Source organism: Schistocerca piceifrons, chromosome 7, assembly GCF_021461385.2.
Source record: "Schistocerca piceifrons isolate TAMUIC-IGC-003096 chromosome 7, iqSchPice1.1, whole genome shotgun sequence".
Classification (NCBI taxonomy): domain Eukaryota; kingdom Metazoa; phylum Arthropoda; class Insecta; order Orthoptera; family Acrididae; genus Schistocerca; species Schistocerca piceifrons.
The window spans coordinates 188,661,759-188,667,881 of NC_060144.1; the positions used below are offsets into that span (position 1 = coordinate 188,661,759).

The 6,123-nt window shown below is 35.2% G+C and overlaps 1 protein-coding gene across 1 annotated transcript in view; it reads right to left on the minus strand.

Moving 5' to 3' along the window:
* Positions 1-4,918, minus strand: part of LOC124804985 — a 92,379-nt gene extending 87,461 nt beyond the window's left edge. The window contains exon 1 of the mRNA XM_047265376.1: positions 4,783-4,918. The gene's annotated coding sequence lies outside the window, so the exon portion shown is untranslated. The remainder of the gene's footprint in view (positions 1-4,782) is intronic.
* Between the last annotated feature and the right edge of the window lie 1,205 nt (positions 4,919-6,123).

The window sequence follows — 6,123 nt, forward strand, 5'->3', positions numbered from 1 at the left end:
AATTTACGGCTTTCAGATTAGACTGATTTATCGTGTAGCCGAAGTTTAATGGATTTTCCTTTTAGCACTCATGTGAATGATCTAACACTTTTTGTTATTTAGGGTCAACTGCCAATTTTTGCACCATTCAGACATCTTTTCTAAATCGTTTTGCAATTTGTTTTGATCTTCTGATGACTTTATTAGTCGATAAATGACAGCGTCATCTGAAAACAACCTAAGACGGCTGTTCAGATTGTATCCAAAATCGTTTATATAGATAAGGAAAAGCAATCGGCCTATAACACTACCTTGGGGGAACACTAGAAATCACTTCTGTTTTACTCGATGACTTTCCGTCAATTACTACGAACTGTGACCTCTCTGACAGGAGATCACAAATCCAGTCATATAACAGACGATATTCCATAAGCACGCAATTTCACTACAAGCCACTTGAGTGGTACAGTGTCAAAAGCCTTCCAGAAATATGGAATCAATCTGAAATCCCTTATCAATAGCACTCAACACTTCATGTGAATAAAGAGCTATTTATGTTTCACAAGAACGATATTTTCTATACCCATGTTGACTGTGTGTCAATAGACAGTTTTCTTCGAGGTAATTTATAATGTTTTGCATAAGGAAGCAACTTTGTAATGTATAGTCATTGTAAACAAGAGTACTATATACTATATGTTGATTATGAGAAGTGTCATACTTATTTCAAGAATTGGATGTTGGGTTTGTACTCTTAATTTCCAGCAGTAACTGTGGCACTTTGGAAAACAAATTTCTGGCAGAAGATATGAGCAACTGTGCAGAAATAATAAGGTGAATAAGAGTGAATGATAGGAAGTCTTAGCTCCCAATCAGATTTCAATTTTCCATCTGATATCACAGCAAACAACCAGCAGAACATTGCAAAAAGAAGGCAGGAATGTAGTGCATGGTGAGAGGAAGCCTGGTGGGCTCTGCACTGTCCCACGGCCAATTTATATGAAAAAGTTTGCAATGACCCTATCCGATTCTCTGGGTGCAACATTTAACAAAATTTATGCTGTACTGACTGTACAGTTAGCAATGTTTGCTCATCTGGTGAGGCTCTCTAGGTGTAAACCTTGATCTCTTGAAAGACATTGTTTTCTTGCATAAAGCCAGTTTGAAATAAACATTTTATTTTACTTCACTGATGATCAGTTAATTTTCCCCATTTGTATGTAAAAAAAAAATGCAAAAATTACTTTAGATACTTAACAGCATGTCTTTGACAATACTGTTCTGTTCCTTAGGCCACACACATTGATCCTATTTTATTTTAATATGCTGATAAAAGCATGAGAGTTTTTATTTCAAGACATATGCTGCCCTCTTTTAATGTGTTGCATATGCTGGTACAGGTATTTCACAATATCTCAGTATCAGCTAACTTTCCCTGCATTTCTCAGAATGAATGCACTAGATCGTGGATACCGAAAGTTCTGTGCTCATTTGGATACAAAACTCCCTTCTGAAAACACAAAGTTCCATGGATGACTGCTTCTCTGGTCTCATTTTATACGAGATGCATCATAACTAACAGTGACAACTGACATGGGTAGAAATATATGACAACAGAAGCAATAACATTCCAGTGAACATGGATCCACAGACAAGTTGCTTGTCATGTCTGTGTGATGCTATGGGCTGCCATGTACTTCAGTATGAAGTACTGTCTGAGTTAGCACACAAGTATTTTAAAGAATGTCCCTACATAATGCACTTGAATGTAAATGATCTATGTGCTGAATTTTCAAACAAAAGATATAAAGTGAATGAATTACAAATTTAACACTGGCTTACATCTGACAAAATTCTTAATGAAATTGAAAATTTTGAATTTGCCAACAGCTTTTTAGATGAGAGAAATGGCATGGAGGCTCCTGCATACTTACTCATTCTGGTATAAAATATGAAATAAGAAATGATTTTAATCATTTGAATGAAGAGTGTATGTTTGAAAGTTGTTGTATTGAGTTGAAAGACCTCAGTGCCATAGTAGTTTCTATTGATAGAGTGCCAAGAAAGCTACTATTGAAGCTTTTCTGGTGATATCATGCCCGATTGAAAAATTCAGTAAAGAAAAAAGGAAAAAGATGGTAACAGCTGCCAACTTCAATATTAATATCATAGTTGAAAGCAATGATGTGTCCAAATTCACTGACTTAATAAAAAAGCTTTGGTTTCAAAATAAACTTCATGCAACCCAATACAGTAAATGCACAGTCAGCTATATGTATTGATAATATTCTAACAAATTAATCTCTGACCACCCTGCTTTATTCATTGAACTACCAAAAATTAAGAAAGAAATTTCTTGTAACAAAAGCCATATGAAAAAGAAATTCAATGAAAAAAACTCAGTTACATTTAGAAATAAGTTAAGAGAGGTTGAATGGCTTTCAACAGCTGTATTTCGAGTAATAGTAACTTAAACAATTTTTTAAGTAGCTTCCTTGAAATATTTAATGGAATTATTCCACTTAGAAACACGTGCAACAAAAGGACTAATAAACTTAAATGGTAAACCCAGGGTATAAAAATTTCTAGTGCCAGCAAGAGGAACATCACAATTAACTGTAATACTATTAAAAAAAGACAGTTTACTGATTATGTTCGTCATTGTAAAGCTATATTTTAAAAAGTTGTGAAGGCAGCCAAACAAATGGCAAAGAAGAAGTTCATTGTACAACATAAAAGTAAAACAAAAGCAGTGTGGTCTGTTGTCAAATCAGAGTTATGTGTTAGAGTTAGCAGTAATGAAATATTTAGGATTAAAGTAGAAGGTAGCTTTATTGTAAACATGGGTCAAATATCAGAGTGTTAAAATGAATTCTTCATAAATGTGGCAAAGTCAGATGTTGATGTAGGAGAGTATCAGAGTAAAGTAAATCCCTTTGGAATCCACCAAGAATCAGAGTTTCTTAAGGATTTTTAAAAAAGTAACAGTAAAGGATGTGGAAAATGTTACTGTATCATTAAAAAAATAAAAACTCTGCTGTGTGGGATGGTATACCCACTAAAGTGATTAAAACAGTGTGTAACATAATAGTACTTAACCTAAACAAAATATTCAACCAGTCTTTTGAAAAGGGATGTTTCCCCAATGTTTTGAAGTATGCCAAAGTCAGATCCAATGTTTTGAAGTATGCCAAAGTCAGATCTCTGTTCAAGAAATAATCGAGGGAAGACATGGAAAACTATCGGCCTATTTCTATTCCTGCAGTCCTGTCAAAAGTGTTAGAGAAAGTATCTGCAAACCAGATAAAAAACTTTATTGTAAAAAATGATATTATTATATGCAACCACTTTGGATTTCAATCAGGAAAAAACACTCTGTATGCAGTGAATAACTTTATTGAAAAGAGAGACAAATCATTGAATCAGAGGAGTAAAGTTGCAGGTATTTTCTGTGATCTCACAAAAGCATTTGACTCCATGAAAATGACTTGCTTATCTACAAATTAGACAAATATGGGGTAATTTCCTGGGGAAGTTCATGTAGTGTATCAGCACGAACAGTGAAAATGTAGTAAGTGATAAACTTTTTCCTTTCATCATTTTGTGGGGACTGTCACGGAAATAAGTTTTGTAAAGGTTTGAAATTATTTGTAAAGTTTGTTGCAAGTCATTCTATGTGCTGTCATTCTCAAATACTGGATGATTAGTGTATGGATATTCACGTGTCATGGACTACACTGCTTTTTCACCCCCACCTGCCACCCCTGTGATAGGTAAGTGGTTCTTCTTCAACAGCGATTCTTTCCTAACAGTAAGTGATATGTGTACCAGGTTTGGATTAAATCGGTCCAGTGGTGAAGATGTGGAACATACATACAAATATATACTCATCCATTTTTATAATGTGTATTGATATGTATTATTTCTTAACTAGAAATTTAAATTCTATGTTTTGAATAAAAGTAATTTTTCAGAATGAAAGTTATCAAAGGGTCCATTAGCCAGCAGCATCAAAAGTAGACTACAGCACCAATAGTAGCTCTTCATGCTATATCAATAAAAGGTTTTATAACTTTCTTAGGTAGCCTTCAATTCAAATATTAGCAAATCTGTCAAGTGGGGAAGGGGGGGAGGAATGTGAAAGCTGAGAACAATTAGTTAATATCTTTGACTCATTGCTACAGATTTTTAGTCACTGGGCAGATGTCTGCCATTCACTTCAAATGTATGCAATATTGTTTCCTGCTCTCACTGAACACTGTCATTAGCTGATCACTAAAGCCTTCTGTTGACATTTTGTCTAATGTACACAGCAGTCTAATCATTAGAAAATCTAGTTATCAACATCACAGAAATTCACCTCTTCTTATCTCTGCCATGCCACTGACGTGTATCAGAACAAAAGTGTTTCAGCTACAACATATTATGCAAAGCACAGAATAAACCCCGCTCAGCAGAAAAAGTTCTCAGAGTAATGTTCATATTTGATTTCAATGGTACTTGTTCATTTTTTCCACTCCAATGAATACAAAATCACAGTAGCTTGTTACCTTCTTACACCAGAACTTTCTCAAATTGCTGAGCAAGCTATATCATAATAAGGTGCCAAGTAAATACTTACTCACCACTGTTAAGTCCAACAAAATATGCAATTTCAGGATCTACGGTAAAAATAATATGCACCATCATCTCAACAGTTCTCATTTCTAATCTTATTTCTTTCAGATCATTTCACAGTTAAAATAAAATCCTATGATTTCTATTACATGTGAACAACTTTTAAAATATATACGGCTAGTTTACCTGTAAAGTGTGGTCTGAAGAGAGGTTATACTTGTAGTTGTGTGTGTGTTTCCATAGCAGGGGAGGACTTCTCGCATGATGTAGTCCTCAATGAACTGCAAAGATCTGCCTGATGCTGCATAATCACAGTAGACAACTGCAACAAAAAAGATCAATAGTGACATATGAAAATCAGTTTCAGAAGGACACTATATACTTGCATCCTTATCACAAAAATCATTAATTTTTTCTATGTTGACATCTTACAATTAGACTGTATTACATAACTAGCTGATATCAATATGGGACATAATCATTCAGATCCACTGTTTGGGCACATAAACTGGGGCAGGGAGAAGTTCTCTATCATGGCTAATAAATGAATAGAATCTTATGAATATACCCCATATACCTGAATATAGGAAGACTTCAAGAGAAGATACAGAGAAAGTGCAGACAATAACAGGAGAGCTACTGAGTACTGGAATGTATTAGCAGAGAGATGTGTGCACAAGGAATGACAATTAATGAGGGAAAATACATATACTGAGCATATGGTGCATCCTTTTCTGGTGAACCTCACACCAGGCCCCTGAAGGGGAGCTGTAGAAGCTAGTTTCCACAGAGACTGGCATAAACTTTCAGGTAGCCCACCATTTGAATGGACACAACAACAGCACAAACATCCCCATGTTCAGCATATTTTCATTCTGTAATTTCATGTCAGACCTATACAGCATGTCCCAGGAGGAATGGTTAATATTCAGGTATACGACAGGGAAGATCATTTGAAGCAAAAAAGTCTGACTAGGTGTTGTGTGCTGTCCTTAGGTTAGTTAGGTTTAAGTAGTTCTAAGTTCTAGGGGACTGATGACCATAGACGTTAAGTCCCATAGTGCTCAGAGCCATTTGAACCATTTTTGACGTCTTGTGTATCACTGAGTTTGTACCAAACAAATTTGCTATTCTGGCACAATAATAACGCAATACCATGAAAAAGAACTTAATTCCAGGACCTCAGTGATTAATGAAGATGCAAAAATACTTTGGCCTTGTCTCGTTAGGCTCTGGTCAACCTATTTGATTACGTTAAAAGAAATTGCAAATACCTTTAACGTGATCCGGCATAAAGTCAGAATTTGTCTGTAGCTGTTCACGGATTACTGCATTCCACACACGAAAGTCGCAGAGAGAGAAAAGCCTCGTAATAGATGACAAATTTCTGGAAACTCTAACAAACGTAAAATCTGCAACGACATATAGCAGGAATTAGTGGTAGGAAAAGCAAAGTCTAAATACAGATTCATTGCAAGAATCGTGCGGAAATCTAACTCACGATAGAGGTAGCTTACAAACACCTCG